This window comes from Perca fluviatilis, chromosome 14, assembly GCF_010015445.1.
Source record: "Perca fluviatilis chromosome 14, GENO_Pfluv_1.0, whole genome shotgun sequence".
Taxonomy (NCBI): Eukaryota; Metazoa; Chordata; class Actinopteri; order Perciformes; family Percidae; genus Perca; species Perca fluviatilis.
This window is the reverse complement of record NC_053125.1, coordinates 13,699,963-13,723,846: the sequence shown is the minus strand read 5'-3', so window position 1 is coordinate 13,723,846 and position 23,884 is coordinate 13,699,963. Positions and strand designations below refer to the sequence as shown.

Sequence of the window (23,884 nt, the reverse complement as noted above, 5' to 3'; positions counted from 1 at the left end):
GAATCTCATCATGAGAAGTCATTGAAATTGAGTTACTTGACATCAAGACACCTGGCCATTGATGTGTGACAACAGTTTTCAAACCTCATTGAGCTCTGGCCCTGCACCAAAGCACCCCCCTCTCCCACCCTCTCTTTTTTTTTTTACACTAAGATCCATGAATCATTAGCTTCTGGAGTCACAGAGGGATGAATAAAAGTTTTATTGCTCCCTTTGCACCGACTGAAATCCTCTCAGTTCAGCTGCATATCTCTGACTGAAGGGATCATTCACCCAAGGTCATATACAACAAAGCCACGCAGAGTGAAATTGATGGGATAGATTCGCAACTTTGTGCTTGAGAAATGTTCCCTGCAATCTGTTCATATGCGTTTTATATTTCTTCTCTGCCTCCCGCCACATAGGTCTCACAGCGGGGAAGAGGCAAGCGGAGAAATGTATCCTCCGTTTATCCCCCGCTTTATGTGCAGCTCCAGGATTTATTGACACAATTTAATTACGGGACCTTCCCAAAACGGCATTAACAGTCGATAAACGTTACCACTGAGGGGGCTCTTTGGTAGTTATCTTTTCAGAAACTCCCATCTTCCACAGTCTAGTGTGAATTTACATAACGGCATTTGATGAGGAAAAAAAGACTATTGCCAAAACCTTGCCTCAGACAACTGTCTTGACGAACCTTCCACTCTCGCGTGTCCAGACATTCCACAGTCACATTTGAGCACACATGTAACAGAGACCTGCACAAGTGCAGTCAGCAGCCCCCAAATCTTGACGCCTCTGTGCCCCCCTTTTTTTTTTTTAAATAATTTCCTTCCTTTAGCTGTCTGGCTGAGAGCAGCTGTTACCTCATAGCCTACTTAGACAGCTGTGCTGGGTCATCATTTCAAAGCCAAAACAAACTTATCAAGAGGTAGCCACAGTGGCTGTCTGTTTATGACTGAGGGGTGTGTGGGAGTCAGGGAGGTCACGGGGATGACTTGCTTGCCCTGTCTGCAACCAAGGTGCGAGAGCAAATGTCTGCTTATAGTCAGATCCACTTTAGGCAGTACATATTAGCCCTGGGATTTATATTAGCTCCATTCTGTTCCTGCACTGCCTGATCTACCACATGCAAATGTTTTGTTCCTCCCCTTCCCAACTCCCTTCTATTGTTTTTTCTTTCTAATCGCTCTCCTGCCAATTTTCTCCTCATTTCTTATTTGGGCTTGTTCTTTCTAATGTGTTTCCGCCTGCGTCTTTGTCCTCTCCGCACCTTCCCCCGTTGCTGTTTGGAAGCAGTGCAATAGCCCCTTCCAGCGACTGAGCAGCTCCTTTATTTCCTCTACTGTGTCGCCGCGTATGCATACCCAGCCCAGACATTCTGGGACTCTCTCCCCCATCTGTGCTGTGCACTGAGGACTAGAAAGACCTCCATACAGTTTAGTCTGATCCAGACTAACCCCCAGCACCAAAAACCAGGTTGCATTTCTAAAGGGAAAACTGCCCTCTGTTGGTGCTCTGGGTTCATTTGGGTGTGAGCTAGCCTCTGGCTGTGGACATAGTGGAGGATATGAGCCACGCGAGAGCAGAAAATGGCTGAGTCGGCCTGCTCAACAGATGGCACGATCCTCGGAGCCAGTCCTACTCGCCACCCTACACAGTAGACACTGCAGCCCCCTCTCAATGTAAAATGCCAATCAGGCCCCCGAACAAACACGCATTGCTGTTTAAATGTGTTAATGGGAGTGCTACCAAATTTGCTCTTCCTGCAAATGTTTCCAAGCGAGACCTGTATGTAGCTGGGAAGAACATGATGGATTTTAAAATGATCTAGGAGGGTTGTGTAGCTCTCCCTTCTTCATTTGGTCCGTTGGTTTGTTTTCACTCTGTCATTGTTTTGTCTTTGGCCTTCCCTCTCTGTTGCCCTCTCTCGCATTCTCCTTCACCCAGTCTCCCTCGCTTTTCAAATGCGGACCAATTAATTTGTGTGGCAAATTGGGCCTGGCAATAGCTTGAAAGAAGGACATAATTGTCCCTGGTGAGCCAAGGGGACAGAGCGCGAGAGGGGAAGAGCAGGGAGGCGACAAACAATTCCTCTGTGTCGTTTGCTCAACAGTAATGCAATAAAGAAGCATTGGAGGATGAGAGGAGAGCTGGAAGCATTTAACATCTCCACCTGGGCAGGGATGAAGCGGGCTAAAACTTTGGTGTGGGCATCCACACTAAATAACTTGGCCGTTCATTAACTCGATAGATTATTTTATGAGTCAGACAGTGAAATGAGGAAATAAAAAAAGCTCGTTTTAGAAGTTTAGGAGAGTGTGTCTCAATGAAATAACTACAAAAGGTTCCCCGAGGCATCATTTTGTGATTGAGCTACAGTATGCAACACACCCCCCTAAAAATTGGGCTACCTCACCACCCCACACCCAAAACAACAAAAAAAAAAATACAAAAACGCTGATATGATATTTTTTTCCCCCTTAATGAACAAATTCATATAAAAAAATACTATGCTTATTGAAATATGCTAAGAGACATCTGTTGGGAAAGCCAGCTTACAAACACCCACGCACTTTCTACCCCATGCTGTGTTGGGCCATGTCAAACCCTGGGCTTAATAGTGTTTTAATTGATTCAACCTCTTTGCTGCTGGATGGCATGGTGAGTCCCAGCAAGCCAGCATGCTCCTTTTAACACGTCAAATGAGTATCGACTGGCCCCTCCAGCCTCTCTAAACATTAAGATGTTACCACCCAAACCCCATCTCTCTCTCTCTCTCTCTCTGGTGCGTATTTACAACCAGCCATGTATACAGAGGCATGCACACACTCATGCACTCGCTCACAACATCCACATGCATGAAATGTATGTGCAAATCCTTTTGAGCACGTAATTAAAGGTGAACCACATGGGAAGAAAAATAGCCAATTGCCTAGTGACGCGATGCTTCTTTTGACCCATTGCAGTGTGAGACAAGCAAAGATGGGGTCACAATTACTCACAATTTAATGCAACATGAAGATTTAAAATGCTTGTCAAATAACCAGAGGAGATGAGTTTTTTTTCTTTCCTTTGACACTTGAATTTGACTCTTGCGCTGTTTTTATGTGAGGAATACGTTTCCCATATGTTCACTCTAAAGACATGTAGGCGCAAGTTACACATTTATGATCTGAGAGCGTGTACTGCTCTACGAGGAGTCATTTGTTTAGCAGTACCGCAGTAACAATCCAACAGCATCTGCCTGTGTTAAAGTTGTTTCTAGTATTTTGTGGGTGGAATGCAGATGATCATAATTCTGATTAGTAGTGGTGTTTTTATATCTGTATGAGGAAGATGCATGTTAGGAAGGATGTATCTAACTACACACACACACACACACACACACAGATAAATGAAGTAGTCCCAATCAAATGCATGTGCACACAAATGCGTGCACACATACCCCTCCTAAACAGGATCACCTTGTAGCAAGTCCGAAAGCTAATGATACTCTATTTCCCAGATGACATCAGGCTGTTTGCGCTTAATGCATGCCTAGCCTAATGTGAATTATTGTAAAATAGTGTATTTGCATATAAGCTTCCGGGCTGTACTGAAATTAGCATTTTTACAACAGCTCAAATTAAATCCCTCTGCTTAATTTGGCTGCATGTTAATTTGATTTAAAATGAGTCTATTCCATTCCCTCTTACACTCATACCCACAGCACTAACATACAAACCACACACACACACACAAATTCAAGTACATACACACTATAAATGCACAGTATGTACTCTTAAGAGCTGTAGCCTATATTACCCCCCCACACACACACACGCACACATTGAATAAGTAACACAAATAAACACACACACGTTAGTGTATCCACATAAAATGACATAAAAGCAAGGGGAGAACTGAAGTCGTAGCAGTTTTGAATCAACTTTAAATCACTGTAATTCCACCCAGTCTACCAACTCGTTCATCATTCTGCCGGACACTGCTCAAGTGGAAATCTCATTGTTGGCTCCACTCGTTCATTTCAAAACGTGACTTAGTACAGTATGCCTTTAAAAACGGCATCAACATCCACGAGAGGAGAAAGTGTGCATCATGTTAACACTTGGAAAAAAAAGTGATGAAAACACCTGGAAAAAAAGTGGTGAAAACACCTTCGCTGAGCTTGCCAGCACTTAATTACCATTTAGTTGTTTGGATGAAGACCTTGTGCCAAGACTGGGGATCTGAGATAAAACAATGTTATCAGTGCCATGCAAGATGCTTCTTGCTCGCAGGTTAAACTAAATGAGTAAGAAGTCATTATCATTTTCTTTTGGCGGAAAATGACTCCTTGTCAACAATGCGCTGTGCAATTATGTTTAAAGGTTGTATCGGGCCCATTATTAACTCCATGAATGCCGATTTATCTGGCAACTACGCCCAAGTGTATTCTTTAAGGCCATTAGCCTCATCTATGGATTGCAGTCATTTTTCCTCACACTTAAGAGCACAGAATCACACAAAAGCCAAGCAATTTTCATCACACTCCTGACCCGCCCACTCTCAAGAAAAGCAGATAATCACATACAATATGGAGATGTTGTACAGGCCCAGATGCAGGTAATTAAAAGGCTAGCCCCCAGCCACTAACGCTATATCTAAGTGCACTTATGTCTCCAAGACACATTGACTTGAAAATGGTGAGGCAATTTAACCATGCTGTACCATTCTTGTTGAGTGGTTATATTGACAGAACAAAAGCATGCTAATCCAAATTGTGAAGCCATTGGAGTGGCAATCAACAAACTCCCAGAATCCCTTGCTCCAAATCCATTTATTTAAATACCTTGACACGAAATGACTTTGTCTGTCATACTGTGAAATGGTGTGGATTTCAATCACCTGCCACCTCTTTATCTGTCTTTTAAGGTGCCACAAAAACAATAGAGGACCACGTTAACGCAGTGCGCCAGACTAGGTCTCCATATATACACACACAGTCTCTTTCTCTCTCACACACACTCTCACACAAAGGGTACCTTGTAGCATGCCTTTGAAGCTGGGATCAGCCGGTGAGCTGAGCACAATGCCAGCTGTTTTGCATCTGCTGGGCTTACACTTGGCATGATTCTGGCCTTGCTGGCACATGTACTAAATCTGATCACCCTTCATACGCTATGCCAGTGAACTGTATAACAATGCAGGTGTTTTGTGACATTGCCCCAGTGACAGTGCAATTAATAGATTGATGCTGTAGCTGCAGTAATGGGATTACTGGACCAGTCATGTCTGAAATACATCAGCGTTGCTTGCACAGATGATGTTTCACTGCAGTGTGTAGTCTGAACAATGAAGAGCTGGGGTACATATCATCTTCACATGGAGAAATCTAAGACAGGAAAGTCATACTAAAATATACACTGGAGGCTCAAAGATGATGACTTACTGTAAGATGTTTTTATGCTCATAGTGAGAGTGCCAACGACAAAATTCACATTCAACTCTTTTAAATACAAAAATACAAGTCTAAACGGCACTGTGTTAATGGATCACGTCCATAATATTCAAGATCATAACATTCTGTAAATTGTGGAGACTGTCTGATGGCCTTATTTGCATTAGTGCATTAATGGTAATTTATCTACCGACTCTGAATTGACTCATTAAGCACTTTCTGCATACAGGTACCCCTGAATAAATGGTCATTTAATGCAGGTTTGGCTAAAGCATGACCTCACCTGCTATACCTTCACGGCTTATTAGTCGACTCCGATTATTAACACTGTGTGGTTTTAAAACATATATCCTAAGCACATAGAATTGACTAAGATATGCAAAACGAGTAACAGTTAAAATTCTAAGGAGTCAAGAGGTTGACAGAGCTTGCATGACGTCAGGAATTATTTGTCCTTCTATTAATTTTTTATTTCTGAAAATGCTGTTAAAGAGCCATCTGGATATTGCTGAATGTATCACTTTGTTTAAGAGAGAAAGATCTTACAATCGGCATTTGTGTGTTTGGAGGGAGATGTGTTTTTGTGCACTTTACAGTTACAAAAGCGTTTTTTAATTATCTGCCTCAGAATTTGTGTGTGTGTGTGTGTGTGTGTGTGTGTGTGTGTGTGTGTGTGTGTGTGTGTGCTAGTGTGGGTAACACCTGGCCCTAGGCTGGAGCTTTGGTCTCACTCCAGGGGTCCTAAGAGTGCGACACATTGCACTGATCTCGGCGCAGCACATTTGTGTGCCTGTGGGGTATGTTGAGATTCTGCAGTGGGGTTAATGGTCTAAACCATTCATCTCCATGAAGTGCTTCGGGGCAATGTTTCAGTCCCAGCAAGCTTACATCCCCACCTTCTTACCTACAGCACTCTCCAATTCTTGACGCCCATTGGGAATCTTTATGCCCTAAGCTCCTCTTGTCACAGTTGATTTACATTCAGCGGAGTGATGGACGGAGTGCTCAAAGTCTGTCTTTGGAGAGTCGTCGTTGTCACCTAATACTCTCTCTGACACGACATCTATCACTATTTTCTGTCACTCCGCCCTCCCACTTTGTTTGTTCGCTTGCTCACTCATTAACTCACTCTGGTGCGCACTTCTTCACACACTCGCCGACTTACGCGCGCTCCCTCTTTGGCTTCTCTGCACCACCGAGTGAGTCATACCATTCGAGGAGCTGAGATTTATTGTGACACACAGCTTTAGTGTGGTTTATTAGTTATGGCAAATGAGAGTGAAAGCCTCCATTGAGAGGCGAAAATGCTCTCACGCCACAGCCAGACCCATAGGCTTTTCCAGTTGAAACTGAGCCAAGCTCGTTTCTAATGACACTGCGCTCTTAGTGCCCATCCCATCACGCCGCGGAACATGGAATATGCATTCTCACACACATACATTCACACACGATTACTGAAGGCTCCCTGGACATTTATGAGGCATTTATACAGCATCCATCATAACATCCATGAGCAGTCTGTTTCCCCTTAGCTATAATACTCCCTTGGTGCAGGCTTTCATGTCATTCATCATTCTCTCATCAACTAATTAATTACCACAATCCCCACCATCACTTGAGTCATGATTAAGGATATTTCAGGTTAAGATGTAGATAATTCAAGTACCACAGAGAGGAACAATGGAATCCGGAGTGGTCATTTGCCTCTAAGACCTCATCTGGTTTTCCTCCCTCTCTCCAAATCTTTAGAGCAAACACACAGTCTGACATATTCATCACAAACTTTTAGTCCTCTCAAGTTTGATCTTACGCAATCCCTATGCAGTCATCCGTTAATCCACTCATCTCTCCACTTTTATCTCTCCCTCAGTCTGATAGTTAGTACAAGGGAGCATGAATGGGGGAAGAGGGGAGAACATGTTGAGCAGACTCGATGATGTCAGGATTTATGCCTACATGGATTTCTTTAAGTACACCTTCCAAATAAGATTTTTCCACTCTCCTCCTCATGCCCCTCGGAGGGAGGGGAAAATGACACATGATCAGAGAGTCTCGAAGAGATTCCCCTTCACTTGCTCAGTCTCCTGCCACTGCCTGGGTAAGACATTTCCCACCACATGAGCTGTTGCCTCTCATTACATGGCGCAATTTAATTGGCTGTGCTTTCCCCCTGTTGTGTTTATTCAAGGAGATATGTCCACAGAAAGGATAAGCTGTAGTTTTGCCATTAAGTCCCACAGGGACAGCCTTATTTGTGTCTTTGGCCAATTTATGCCAACTCGAGTGGGAGGAGAATGGGAACGCCCAGGGGACATTAGTCAGTAAGCAGGTAGCAAAGTGCTACTGAAAGGCCTGGTTAAACTTGATGAGATGAGATGCATGTTGTATAGCAAATTGCCTTTATTCTGCATCAAATACAGGTTTGTCTGAAATCTCATTCTCAGGGAACTTATTTGCCCTGGAATACACATAAGGAATAATAATGCGGTAGTGTGCACAACCACACATGCATATGGAAGTACATCCATTTTAAATGTTCACACTCCCACACATACAGTATCTGATATGTATATGCTAGCAGCAATGCACAGTAACTCATATTCATAGTCTGCACAGTATAAATGTACAAAAATAGTCTCTCACACACACACCCCCCACACACACACACACACACACACACACACACACACACACACACACACACACACACACACACACACACCTACACACACACCTACCTAATGGGACCAAGAGATGGACAATATAGCATATCTGTAATAATATGCTTTCATTCTCCATTACTGCCAAAGAGCACCACTGATCAGATGTCTGGAAAATCCCCTTTGACCTATGCTAAAAATAACCGTATACGGTGATGTCTGCTTCAATAATGTGCTGTATGTACAATATATAAACAACAACTTTGTTTCCAGGGAAGACTGCCACAGTACTTGGTGACACCTTCAAAATAAAATAATGAATAAAATACAAGTATAGGGAAGGGGTCAGATTCACAATCAGAGAGTAAACTGCCACAGACATGGAATCCCAAAATACCATGGCACACAGAGATTAGGAGTAGGTAGATGGAAAAGAAAGCGAAACACGGGAGAGAAAGAGCTTAGATAGAGATTAACTGAAATAATGGATGGATTGACTTTCAAAGGCATTCAAACCAGATGAGGTGATAGGAATGAAGGAAAATGCAAAGCTAAAATGAGTTACAGGGATTTATTTTATGTTTCTTCACTGCTTAGTCAGAACTCTCTTTTGCAATGCTCAAAGATAATTTCCAAAAAGTAATCCTGGAGCCTGAAACTTCAATCCTACAGATATGATAAGGTTCCTGATATCTTATTAAACTATCTGAACTGCTCTTTAAAGGATCTGACATTTGGTAATGAAAGTCAAAGGTAAACAGTTTAAAGATATAGTATTTTGGATTGAATGTCACCATTTGATCTTACTTCAAGTCTCTGGTCACAAAAGTAAAGTATCAGTCATTAAGTTCAACTTCAACCAACTTCTATCTAAGCTGAGAGTCAACATTGCAAGTAGGCCTGTCATGATAACAAATTTTGCTGGACGATAAATTGTCCCAGAAATTATTGCGATAAACGATAATACTGCCGTTCTGATTCCATTTTCATCTAATATAATGATAATGGCATAATAATGCAGGTACACCTTTTCAAAGATCAATAAACTTTTATTTCCAAAGAATATTTAACACCGGAACTGGAAGACATTTTAAATATCCACAATAAAACAACCAAAAACAATTAATAAAATGGACTCTCCATTTCCGTTAACAAAAAATACACTGGAATAAAAACCAAATGCAATCAAAAACAATAAATAAAATGGAAATTTTTCCGGCGGCGATAATTTCCCTTTAAAAATTATCAAGCTAATTTTTTTTTTTGATTATTTATCATGCGATTAAAGGTGCTCTAAGTGATGTGACGTGTTTTTTAGGCTACAACATTTTTTGTCACATACAGCAAACATCTCCTCCCTATCCTCTAGGTGCCTGTCCCCTGAACACACAGTAAAAAAAAAAGCGGTCTCTGTAGACAGCCTAGTGTCCACACACGGCAACAAAAACAAACCGCGCCAACCTGCACAACGAACCATAACAAACAGTGTTCCAGACAATAACTGACAAGGAGTTGGTTGCCTTAACAACGCATCACATCACTCTGAGAACCTTTAATTGATTTATTGCATATTGCGACAGGCCTAATTGCAAGTGCTACATGAATTAAGTGAGTTTTTTTTATTGGTGTGCAAAAAGGGAAGCACTCTGGCTTTTGGTATTATAGCAAATGGAAGGTGAAGCATTATAAGGGGAAAATGAAAGAATAATGCAGGTTAATAGTGCCTGCTGGGAAAGAAAAAGTGAGCTGAAAATGCAATCGTGTGTTAAAATCATAATCCATCGCGACAGACAGTAAGGCAATAAGCGGTGAAAATAACCCAGGTCAAGACAACTTAGTAGTAATCAATTGGTTGCATAGTAACTAAAGTGATTCAGGGATGGAGATGAGAGGCATAACAATAGCAAATAAAAAAGCAAAACAGAACCATGAGAGGGTGTTCTTATCTCAAGATGACTGCTATCTTGTGGAAGACAGCCACTTTCGTTTTGACAAGCCTCATTGTGTGGTGTCTTTGAAATGCACAAGGGCCTGTTACACAGCATTCATTTTGTTTCATCACTCGCACAAAGGCTTGACTGACATTATTTGAGATAGTTTGTTTCAGGTACAATAAGAGTAATTATTCCGGCTGCATTGAGAACAGAGAGAGTACCAATAGAAAAGTAAGCAATATTATTGGCAATGATAGAATATTACAGCAACATGTTAATAAAAGCAATACAAAAACCTATTTTTGTATGATGCATAGACCCATTTCATCAGTACATCACTTTGGCATCATGTAGTGGCTTTTGAGCTTTGGTAGTAAATGACAATGTTTGAGTAGCACCAGACTGTAATGAACAAAGAGTCATATCTTTGGTCAAGGTTGCTTTGGGTAACACAGTAACTGAACTAGAGAAAAACATTTGGGTTTGAGTCAGTTGACAAGAAAAGTCACAGTGGCACTAAAACTTGTAGATCGGCCAAGGCACAGTTACAACAACCGCAGGAGAGAGGAACGTTTTTTCAGCTTTGACATATCCAGTTGTTTTGATTCCTTCCCTAACATATTCAGGTACAGTAGAGTCTGTGTCCATCACTAAAAGAAGCAGTAAGCCCTTGGCCATGCATGCAGAGAAGCCCTACTGTTCCCAGCTGCCCTTACACAGGGCAGATCTATCCAGCCGGTCACTGCTCTACATCTGTACAAGATCTGGAAATATTGATTAGGTGATAATTAAATTGTCCATCCCAGCTTGATATGGATTAATAATTGCCCACTAATGCCTGCCTGACATTTTACTGCATTGACTCGATACTGTTTGCAGCAGGGCACCGATAATTATGACGCGTGGCATTCTTCATTTTGTCCTCTAATGAGACCAATCAGAGTTGGCTCGACATTTGCCTAATAATTAGAAAGGAGTGAAAGTAAGTGAGAAGGAAGGATAGATTTTCTGATATAGGACCCATTATTCAATGGTTTGTGCTTTATCACAGAGATATTTCCTTGTTTTACAGGATTTCTTTTCTTATATTCCTTCATTTCTTGATGTGTAATTAGTGCTTTGTCAGGATAAGGATAAACTGTAATTCTATGTTGGTCCAAATCACGTAAAGAGGACAAGCAACATCACCACTAGGAGTACTATAAATACTGAGATGAGAAGGTGGCATGGGCATAATGCCACATCACTGCTTCGACTTCCTCACTGCCATCTGTGTGTGTTCCTCCTCTGGCATTCTCACAAAGGCCTTTTGCGCTTTTTTCTCCTTTGTCCCTGTTTGCTAGGTTTAATTAGGTTATTTACTTGAGCCTCACCTCCCAGTGTTTCATTATAGTGGGCATTGCAGATAGGGCTTCACACAGGGCACGGGCAGATAAAAAGTTAGGACAAAAGATGATGAATGTTGTGAGTGCGGACCGGAATGCAATCTGGCCGCCACGATGCAGAGATGCTCTAATGGCTTCCCAGCAAGGAAGGGGGAAGGCACTGTCAAGATGGCAACGTGATAAATGGTGCCAGAATGGCTGTAAGGACTGTGGGCAAGACAAAGAAAAAGAAAAGCATCATGAAAGGAGGAAAAAAACGAAGATGACCACAAAATGGAATCTAATTAATCTGGACTTGGTTCCCCCTCCTGACAAATTGAGCGCAGAAGAAGAAGGGGGAAGAGAAATTGTTTTTTAGGGACGTGTTCAGCCCCCCCTTACCATTCCACTTTCCTCCCAGGTTGAAAAGGCAAAGGGTTCTGACAATGCTCCTGCACCTGTGGAATGATTAATGGCAGCCGACTCGCCTTACATGCTGCAGAGTGAAAATATCGGCTTCAAAAGCACACCAAGGAGAACCCTACTATAAATATAATTATTCTGCTATTTACTGGTACATTACACAAATGTATGTTTGAGAGGAAAACAATAATCTTTGTGGACCTTTTCTGTTTCCACTTAAGTAATGCATATTTTCCTGTACTACATTAATTCCCAATTGGTTTCTAAATGGTAGAATGGACCACTATCACATAGGATTCATATACATTGCATTACAATAATATAAATACTGATACTATTGTACATAATCGACAGAAAATAAAAAGAGGAAGGACAGAAAGAGAAAGTGTCTCACACATGGATGAATGAGTGCACAACACTGCATTAGTGCCAATAGCTGATTCAATTCCGATGTATGTTGAAGCGACGTCCATACCTTTTAGATATATAAGTGTACGTGGAAACTAATTTACATGCCACAATGTCACACGCTGTGACAAACTGCCTCTACATCAGTTTGAGCCTCTTCAAGTTTAAAAGTCAGTCACTATGGGTTTCCTTTATGTGCCTGGGGTGGCAGTAGCTCAGTCAGTAACCAGAGGGTTGCTGGTTCAAGTCCCTATACGGACCAAAGTATGGTGGTGGACTGGTAGCTGGAGAGGTTCCAGTTCACCTCCTGGGCACTGCCAAGGTGCTCTTGAGCAAGGCACCACTCGGGGCGCCTTTTCATGGGCAGCTCCCTCACTCTGACATCTCTCCATTAGTGCATGTATAGGTACTGAGCATGTGTGTTTAATTCAGGCCTGTATGTAATGTGTGAACAGAGTTCCCTTGCGGGATTAATAAAGTATACATTATTATTATTATTATTAAATGTGCTAGATTTTCTAGAATGTTCATGAAGTTAACAATCATGCCGAGTCAATGTGCCGGCTTACTATTTAACCTTTAATCTATGTGAGAAAACAGATGAAGTCATTTCTTACTGAGGACCATAGTACCCTGTGGCATTTTGTGACAATGTCATTGGCTTTTTACTCTCTCTTCCTTGCGGTTTCACTACTCCACATTAAAAGCCAATAGCCCTAGCCATTACTCATAGTAATGCTTTTTAGAATAATCCAGATAACTATGAAAAGGGCATTGTGGATAGAGAAGTCTTTCTACTTTTACTGGGAAATATGTCTCCAATCTAGCCGATTTATAATCAGAATGACTCCCTTCACAAATATACAAGTACATTATCTAGGCCCGCAATTAAACATACTGTATAGTCTGTACAGTATTTCTATGTACAGTTAAGGCACATAAAAAAAACCACACACATTCACTTTTTCGGTAGACTAGAGCCCATTACTTTCTGCTGGCAAACATTTGCACTCGAGGCCGTCGTCTTTGTGTACCCTCTCGCTCTGTCAACTGAGGCTCAGTTTGGCAAAGGGTGAAAAGGACTAAGAAGAGAAGCGCAACAAACTCCATCAGTCCAAAGGCCACATTTCCGGTCCCCAACAGCCTTTTACCCTAAGGAGGCTCCTTGTCTTTAGAAATCTAACCTTTTTTTTTTTTCACCCAGCCTCTGTGACTCTATGACACAATATTCCATTAATTCACTTATCCAAACACAGTTGGAAAAATATAGTATACAGTACATGGACTTAATCACAACCAAGATTCTCATGAAACCATCAACAACTCAGTATTTAGCTCCCTTTTGTTTGGCTTTTCTTTTTGTCAGTTGCTTCTCAAATATCGTCATATGTGGTTCTCTTTACTAGCTTTGAGAGATTTCCAGGTGGTGTATTTCACCGCACCGATCATATTCATTTTAATCACCTCTAATGTGATGCAAATATTTTGAAGGTTAAAACAATTTTGCCTAATCACCATACAAAAAAAGGATTTCAATGAAAAATGTAAACTATTTTCAAAAAAGTAAAAAGTTTTGAAACCAGATACTATGGTACATTTCCTTTTCTAACAGGTTGAGGAACATAATGAATATAAATGCACTTTAAAACTTTGGCTTAAAAGCATCTAGTAACACCCACACACTGTAACAGAAACATGTACACAGTCATCCTCTTTACACTTCTATGCATCTCCCAATGAATCATCCTTACATCCACACACATATTAAGAAGGAGCCTTTCAAAAGTGATCTAAAGCACATAATTTCAGTGGATTATTTTAATTATATCCCCTGGGGTTGTTGTTTTTTTTTACTCCTGGGGTGACATTGCACTGTTTGCTTCCAAGTGAAAACCCCCATTGGCCAGTCTGACCCCGATACCACCCACCCTCATTTGTTTCCCCATCTGTAGCTCTTCAAAGACATAGCCACACACACACACACACACACACACACACACACACACACACACACACACACACACACACACACACACACACACACACACACACACACACACGCTGAACCGTTTTCTTCAGGGGTTCGCAATTAAAAATTCAAAGACCTCAACTTAGATTTACTGCATGTGGTTTAGTCGGAGACATATTAATAATGTGTAACTGACAAAAACAAGCCGCTAATACACTGCTAATGCCTTATCCTGCAGTATCATATGCACTCATTTAAAGTAGAACAAACTAATTAAAAATGTAATAAAAACAGTAACATTAAGAGTAACCATTCAAATTGTATTAATTTGGACAATTATGTGGCATTTTGACATATCAAATGCAGCAGCTTAGAGGCAATATTTTGACTACAGTATATATTATAATTCTTAGTAATTCATTCTTTTATTAAAGTGCCCATATTATGAAAAAATCACTTTTTCTGGGATTTGGGGTGTTATTTTGTGTCTCTGGTGCTTCCACACACATACAAACTTTGAAAAAAATCATTCCATGCTGTTTTGAGTGAGATACGGTTTCTGAATGTGTCCTGCCTTCAGTCTCCTGGTGAGCTGTTCAAAATCGGCCCAGATTGTGACGCCACAATCCGAAACGAGCTGGCTAACCGCAACCGTTAGCTCGTAGCGTTAGCGTTAGCATGCTAACGCTAGCATGCTACCTCGTTCTCAATAGCAAAGCACTGCTACAACACACACAAGTTCACCATAATCTACAAAAGAACTACTTACATGTGCGCCCTCATTTAGAAGTCTCCCAGCTAATCCTGCCTTGTAATTGACCAAAGTTGGAGAAACAGCCTGTCTTTTACTTCTATGGAGCTAGCTAGCTCACATGATCTACATCTGAGCTACTGCGCATGCGCGAGTGCAATCAAAGATTTGCTTCTTGGAGCTTGTTAAGCACTTTGTTCAACTAAGGTTGTTTTTAAATGTGCTATATAAATAAAATGTAACTTTAACTTTAAAGATAGTAGAGAAGAAGAAGAAAAGAGGTCTCATTCTGTAGCTAAAACAGAAACCAGGTGAAAAGAGGATCTGCAGCAGTGAGAGAGAGCTGTGCAGTACAACAAAAATATGGTGTTTTTTTAAATTAAACCATGTAAACCTATTCCAGTACAACCTTAAAATACAGTTATGAACCTGAAAATGAGCATAATATGGGCGCTTTAAGCTCCGATACAATCAACATAACCAGTGAGCCAGACAGTGACAGCATTATGAGTTTGTGGTGATGGCGCAGTGGATTCAACACATGCCTTAGGTGTGGGAGACCTGGGTTCAATTCCCAATGCGATACATCAACCAATGTGTCCCTGAGCAAGACACTTAACCCATAGTTGCTCCAGAGTTGTGTGGCCTCTGACATATATAGCAATTGTAAGTCGCTTTGGATAAAAGCGTCAGCTAAATGACATCTAATGTAATGTAATGAGCATATACTGTACTGTATATGTCATGCAAGAAATGAAGCTACTGCTTCAGTCCTTAAATACATACTAATACTGTTTAAACTAGCATGTAAAGCTTGCAGCTCAAGGCAAAGTATAACAACTGTGCAGTACTACTCTCAGGTAATCAATTCCACCCAATAGTAGTGTCCGGCAGTCTTCAAAATGTTTTTGCATTTGCAATGATACTGTATTCTGACTGATCACACTCATTGTTGAGTGGAGAAAAGGTGATTTTTACCTAAAAAATGTTTCAATGGCCACCATTTGTCTTCCTCTCTTTTATGTGCAATACTCTTCCCTCACTGCTGCATAAAACTAGTGGCCTGTGAAAGGTCACTTTGGTCCTTGAGTGACTGTTTGTGGTACCTCCCCTGCATATTCTTTGTCCCAGTAATACGTTTTTGGTATGAGGATAGCCATGACTGTGGCTCGCTGCAGAGAACAGTATGCCGAGAGATTGTTCTTTTCAGGTTTCTTAGGAACTGCATTTTAATTGTAGTTTAATATTTTCTACACTGTCCAATATATTTATCCAAACGGATTAGTGAAATATTCACTAAACCTTAGAATGTGAAGACTAGTAGTACGTGATGGTAGGACGTACAGTAGAAATGAGAAAATAAGAATGAAAAGGCCCATTTCTTTTTCCCAAAAAGCTTGGTTTAGGTGCAACCTCGTTAGCTGAACTTAGGAACATTCGCAGGATATCTGAGCTGCTGAAAGGAAGCCAATTGTCATCTAGCAGGATTGCTGGAGCATGAGCTAGTTTGCCTGTAAGCGCTTGAGAAAACAGAGCAGGGAATGTGTCACTTCTTATGGCCTGACAACTGGCATCCATCGGAAATGGCTTGGCACTACTTATCCATAAAATTAGAGTCTGTTTAAATATACAATGTCGAATCCCTGGAATGATTTGCTACATAATCCATCTCCGCTACTACGGAGACACATATGAGGCAAGCTTTTCCGCTCCGTGGTCGGGGGCAAAGACAATTATGTGAAGTTTATGCTATAGAGAAATAGGACAGGCCCAATCATAGTGTAATTCTCTCTTGAATACAGCCAGTCAAATAGCTTGCTTATTTGATTTTCCATTCCACTTTTCCCATCCATATCTTTTGATTCCTGCTCCATGTAGTGAAAAAAGCCAGCAGCTTTGTAGATTGCCATCTGCACATGCTCTCATGGTGATATTTTCTTATCAATCTCACATAACATTGACAACACATGTGTGATAGAAGCATCAAAATCCCGCTCTCTTATTATCCACACATGTGATTACATTGGCAGTAAGCTGACATGGCCAAAGAAAGTTTATCACTTTTGCCATTTCTAACATCTTTTAAAGTCTGTGCAGCCCTAGCATGATAACTATTGGCCATTTTGCTGCAGCACTGCCATTTAATGAATCGTTCCATTGCCTAGTGGATAACAGAATGAACGAATGGCTCTATGTTAGTGGCTGCCACTGCCTATCCTATCAGATAATTAACTTTTTGCAAATAGACTGCGCTGACTACCAAACCGAGTAAGCCTGCACAATTAGAATTACTTATCTATGTTTCTCCCTTTTTCCCAGACAAACAAGACAAACAAATCCAAATTTCATACTTCTTGCTCAAAGGTTTTTTGCTCAAATGGTCACACACAAATTGGCCCCAGATTTGTGTTTTCATACAGTATATAAATGAAAAAGTAATGAATGAGGGGAGAAATTGAAGCCTCTGTTTTATTTTGCATCTTCGTTCGACGTCTGCCCAGATGTTCAGAATTTCCTACAGGAGGGCCTAGTGTTTTCCACCGCCCTCCCCCTGCTCTTCTCTCTTTTTTCTCTGGCGGTTGGTCTCGCCCCAACAGTGGCGCAATTCAATATTTATATGTTTCCTTCTGTTTGGTTTCCACCGCTAAGGGAGGTGGGCTTTCATGTGTCTGATTTGCCACAGCAGCGATTCAGTTCCAGCTTTTAAAGCGTTGGGGGCCGTTTGAACAAAGCCATCTGTTTGAGTGGGCCATTTTATTAAGTGACAAACTGGATCCCTCTACCTCGCTAATGTGTCTCATGGGAGATCGCGGTAGCTTGTGTGTGTGTGTGTGTGTGTGTGTGTATGTGTGTCGGTTAGAGAGACAAACACAGGAAGAGAGAGAGAGAGAGAGAGAGAGATAGAGAGGGTACAAGTGTTCCTCTGCAAACAAGAGACTACATCACTGATAGACTGTAGAACTGAAAGGTTTTTGCCTTTATGAATCTACAATGATAATTGAATACGGGGGCCTTTCAGTTTCTATCTTATCCCATGAAGCACAGACTAAGAAGCTCAGCACTGTTCCATAAATAACCCTTCATATTTATTTAATGGAACCTTCCAGAATTTTCTATTGTTCCACACAACCCAATTTATTAATGTTCGCCCATTTGCAACGTTCTCTCCATCCAGCGAGAATATTCTGACACTCTTGAGAGTGTGTGTCTGTGTGTTGCTGTACGTGTATGATAGGTTGGGCACCTCTGGAGCCCTTTTCTGCCTTTCCCGCCTGTCTTGTCAGAGAATCTGTCAGTGCATTGAATGTGGGACAAGAGCATTAGCCATTCTTTTTGAAGCTGTTGCTGCTGTCTGTGCAAAAGTGCCCTAACTCCTGCAGAGCTCTAGCCGGAAGCTGCGACCTTGCATTGCAGTGCCACTGAGCATGAGTAACACACACCTTTACTTGGGTAAAGAACGTCCCACTGGAATTTGATTTTTGCAACCTTAGTCATTGGGCTGAAATTTTGGCAAGGGGAATACGCCAATGAGCTGTGTACGATTTTGCATGCTGTAGTTTTCCTGCCTTTTAAGCCGTGTTGTAAGTGATACACATTTGTTTATTCACGGGAGACTCTTGGAGGCTTATGAGCAAAATAAGAGACCCTGACCCTATCGCTAAATAGACCTGCAGCCCTAGTATCCACATGCAGTCTCAATATTAATGTGTCATTAAGCTGCATTCTTGTAAGTTCTATTGAATTAGTTTTACATAATGACCGTTATGAATTTTGCTTAGAGAGCACATTTAAGCAGTTGGGAAGGGGGGGGATCAATGTAGGAGAAGGCTTGTATTATGAACTTCATTATGTGTGACAAGCAGCACAATATTGATGGAAGAACGGGTCCCCATGATTGCACTGCATTAAAACCTCTGCAGTGAATTAATGTACTATTCCTGATCCAGTAATTAACAATCATTCGGGGGCCATATCCCTTTTCAAGTAATCACTAATTGCAATAGGAATTTCAGTTTCCATTTAAGGCAAGATTACCGATAAGCATGCAATTCAAATCAGCCAACAGTTCTAATTAAGCTCCAGTTCCTTTTCTTTCTTTCTGCCTTGTGAGCACATACAATGTGGAGTTTGTTTCCTCAGCATTACAAAAGACACATTTTTATCATAATGCTGCAGATAGAGAGCTGTTTAGTGCCCCATGAAAATGGTTTACGCTTGTGTTTGTTCCATTGATTAGTATGTGTGGTTTATCTCTCGTTTTTTTTGCATTGTTTATCTCTGTTTGTGTGTCCGCATTACTACAGTCGGTTTTCTTTTTGGCATGGGGTCAGATGTTTCTGAACACTGTATAGACAGATAATTAATCCATAGAGAGGGTGTTGCTTTATAACCCACACAACTGCATTCACAATCACCGGCAAACCCATTCCTCTGCACCTTTTTTAAATTTAAATACTATGATAATGATATTGCTGCAATGGACTTTCAGAATACTTAAAGGATTAAAACAAAGTCAAATATCCACGGCACATAAGCGTCACTTTTACACTCTTCCAACATTAGCCACCCCTTTCAGTCCAATTTGCGCCACATGGTGCCATTGTGACAATTCATCAATATCACAGAACTGATATTCTGCGGCTTAAAGATGTCGAATGAGGTTAATGGCATCTTTAAACGCTCCTTTCTTCCACCAGTATGTCCAAAATGGAGCAGGGTATTTGCAGACTGCCACCCAATGTGTTAGGATTAATTATCGCCCTCCACAACCCCACCTCACCCTGCAAGTTAAAGATTCAGAGAGGAAATGGCCCTTTTCATGCAAATGAAATTGAATATGTCAGTCAGTATAATTGTGAAAACCAAGCCGTCTTGGACTGGTGTCTGTGCCGAATAGAGGTTCCAACTGAAAGTGGGTTTATTAATGTTCTTCTCTCCACTCTTTGATTCATGCTCTTTAATGGCTTGGCAGATCAAACTTTAGTCTATGGCGGAGCCCTGACAACTTGAAATGTTTTGGCCGTTATGAATGAAACCCAGACTCTGATCTATTTGAGAACAGTATTTAAATGCAATGTTTGGCTATGAGTTAAGCCAATATCAAACAAACTTGTAATGAATGTAGATCCGCAAGATGCTTTGAAGCCGACTATCCTCTAGATCCATCGCAATGATAGAAAAATATAATATCATTAGCCTCAGTTACACAACTCAATTTATAGTGTGGCCCTGCAACAGGTACTGTACTTAAAGTTCACCCGACACCTGCCACTGCTGGTTCACCCCAACACATGCCACAACAGGGAATGTAACACATGCACAATCTTTAAAAAAGGTTTCACTCTCAGTATCATGTCTGGATTTTGTTTTAGGTTCTGCTCCGTTTAGGTTGATTAGCTCTGACCATTTCTATTTGAGAATTGGCTTTTCCTGACTTTTAATTAGTTTTCAATATAGAACAATTCTGAGCACTTCTTTGGCATTTTAATTGTATGTCAACACCCCTGCAGCCTACCTTTTGTTTGACATCCAAGATTTAACAAATGTCATTGGTGCTGCCTTTTGCCTCTTCTGCTCTGACCACAGCACCTTTTGTGTAGCGCGGCAGAGCATCGCAGTTCGTTTGCCAACTGCTGTTTCCCTACTCCTGCTATACATCTAGTATCATCTGCAGTGTTTTGGACATCTCGGTCTTTGACATACGCAATAGTGGTGTGCTTGGTTGAGTTAGTGGGTTTCTCCTTTTCAGATCAGGTCCGCAGACACAGCTACCAGGGTATAATTTTCTTTACCTTTCTGGTAATGCATTAAAAATTATATCACACTCTAACTTGGTTATGGCCCTTATGCTAAATGTATACTTCTTCTGCGAGTTAACAATTCTAGTAAACTGTTGCATGTCCAAGAGCTTGATCTATCTTAGGCCAGTGCAATTGTTGTTCAACGCTGACATTTCTGTGCGATTCAAAAGAAAAACATTTAGTCTGAACTTCGGGGGGAAAGCTGCCCCAGGGTGTTGATAATCACCTAAAAGGCCCTGATTTATTGATCAGACCACTTTATTTAAATGGTGGTTTCAAAATACTTCTAAAAGGGCCAGAATGATAAGAACGATAGGATACATTAGCAGCAACGGTAATCAAATTTAATGTTCCGTGTGTGTGCTGCCCACATTGTTGAAGGCTTCCAATTTCAATTCATGTCTTTCCATTAAAACGTATATACTTCCAGTCATAAAAAAAGTCTGCCCCCTCAGCCCTGTGGACATGGGTGTTCTTAAGAATAGTAAAGACTTTCAGTCAGCCACCAAATTATTAATATTGTGTTGATCCATGAAAAATAGAGCAAGGGGATTCTATGAAGAGCTTCTTCCTTTCCAGTGGCAGCGAATGTGAACAAGGTTGCGTAATGACCCCGAGGGAGAGCAGGAACCGGTCCATGCCACTAACCTTTTAGCTTGTGACAGGCTTTACATTTCTCATTTGTTTGCCGGCGACAGCTTAGCACTGGATTAACAGGTGCCTAGCCATGGTCTTAATTCATCCTTACCTCTCAAAGGAGATGCCAACATGCAGCAGAGGTAACAGGAGATTTAACTGGATGGCAGTTTATTTTAATTGAGATTTATTTCATATGATTAAAGGAAAAGCAATGTCCACACACTATGCCCGATAATATTCCATGTTTCTATTTAACATTATTATAGATAAATCTTTCCATGTTCTTATTAGAGAAGCTTCTGTGTTGCAATTTTCCAACACAAGCAGTGCATCATCAGGGTTCTGTGGTTAAAGCTTTCTCTGTGGTGCATGAGTCTGCACAATGTTTGTTCATCGACCATATCTTTTTGGTTGCTGTCAAGGTGCTTGTCATGGTATTGTTCAGAGAAAACAGAGCTTTCCATCAGCCTCTGTCTACCTTGAAGCCATACGAGGAGTCTACCAAAATGGATGTTTGTCAGCGGCAGACCTAAAATGGGGGTATGATGGTGCTATCAGCGGCCATGTCTGTGAAAACACCATTACCTCCATGTCACGCCTCAATCACTCCCCACTGAGCGATGACTCCCCCCACCCCACCCACTCTCTCTTCCCCTCACCTCCAGTGCTGATCTCCTGTACATGTCCTAGCAGTCTATCATAGCCGGCGTAGAGAGACGCACCGAGCCATAATGGAACAGCCCCAATGGCATATCAATTACCCATCAACACCCTCTTGGCTGGATGCCAATATGCACCACACCCCTGCAAAGTCAATGAGATAAGGTGCAAATGCAGATATAATGGTGCTTTTTTGCGGCGTACAAATTACACAGTGTCAACTCTGCTGCCCAACTGTCGGAACTGTCAGCTGGTGAATAAGAGCGAGTCTCTGAGAAGTGTGTGGGTTTGTTGATGTGTGTGCATGTCATGAGGCAATCAGGTGATTTCCCAGACTCATTTGCCCAGTGGAAGCCCAGCTGCTTGCCCGTTTATCTGTTCGCCCTTTTGATTGCTGACCACACATCTTATGCCACCTCTCCAAAAATCCTGCAGGTTAATTTGTCCTCCGCTCGCAGCACCACCGCCACTGCTGCTGGGCAGTACAATCTGGGTGGGGAAATCACTCTGCACACAGGCAGGCGAACAAGCACAATCGCACACACAGATGAGGTGATTCAGATGGTTGGCATTACTGCAGCTGTTGGGCCCCTAATGGCCTGCTGAACTGATTGATAAAAGGCAAACAGTTGCTATGCAGGGGGACAGATGGAGCTATACCTCCCACTGAAGCTGGCACTCGAGCTTCAGAGGAAAATACTACGGGCGGGGGGTCCGTCTTAGCACTATGACATTATTGCTATTGAAATAAGCCTTGATCATAATGATAAAGCTGGGATGTAAATCTCAAAATCTCATCAGGGAAAGACGGGTTCCTTTGATTACTAATCACTTTCATGTGTTCGGATTTTGTTGTAATAGAAACGTCAGCTCAGGAGCAGGAACTGATTGTCCTGGAGGGGAAAAAAAAGGCGAAACAGAACTCAGTTTTGGGAATTGGAGGTAAATAGGGAACTGTTATAATGGCTGGCAAAGCCTGAATTATATTGGGGAATAATTTTACTTGACAAACTCAAACTGCATGAACAGGACTGCAGCTCTTTTCACTGTTATGGAGATCAGAGCCCGAACAAATGCTATTGTACAGTGTTCTAAAACCACTACAGTAGATGGGAACGGCCATGTCCATGTCCACACAAAGCAAACCCTGTTCCATTCTGCTATTCTCTCACCACCACGCCCCTACATTTGTAGCATTTTTATCCTCATTGCCTTTACACTTGACTTGTTGTGCTGAATTGAGGGGCCAATTAGGAACAATAGAATGCTCACATCGCCGATCTGAGCGTTGCAAGGACCTTATCAGGTGAATGACCTGATTGGTGGTTTTCGAGAGACTAGTGTTGTCTGCTACTCAACCTATATAATAGATAAGCTTCTGTTTCTCTGCAACAGTTAGGAAAATGTTATTCAAAACACTGAATGGCCACATGATTAATGTCCAGTGGAATAGCATGTTGACAGTGTGATGGGGAATAGCTTGTAAAGATCGATGACTTTTATGTTGAATGACAGGGCCAGTTCATCCAACCAATCATCTTCACATAAATTAAAAGAAAATGCTGAGTGATCTAAACTTAAGGTATTTCCTGATTTTAAGAATCTATTTCCCCCTTTAGTGGCATTATCAATTAGTTATTTAAAAGTAGCTTAAACACCCAATTACATATTACAAAGCAAATGGTTACAAAATTGTAGTCATTTCCATCATAGCCTTGTCTGTAGATTGTGACCACAATAACACTTTTTACCGTCACAAAGGGAAGAGGCAATGTTTTTACAGAAGTTTGCAGCCTTGACACAAACCCACATTTTTTACATTTCAGAACAAATCAATCCTCAAGAATATC

At 41.4% G+C, this 23,884-nt stretch overlaps 1 protein-coding gene and 1 long non-coding RNA gene across 39 annotated transcripts in view; one reads left to right on the top strand and one right to left on the bottom strand.

Annotated features, from left to right (window-relative positions):
- The window catches only part of LOC120573258 (receptor-type tyrosine-protein phosphatase delta), a 363,765-nt gene that overhangs the window by 270,742 nt on the left and 69,139 nt on the right, over positions 1–23,884 (top strand). The gene's annotated exons all lie outside the window — the stretch shown is intronic.
- The window catches only part of LOC120573266, a 254,868-nt gene that overhangs the window by 172,498 nt on the left and 58,486 nt on the right, over positions 1–23,884 (bottom strand). The window lies entirely within an intron of this gene.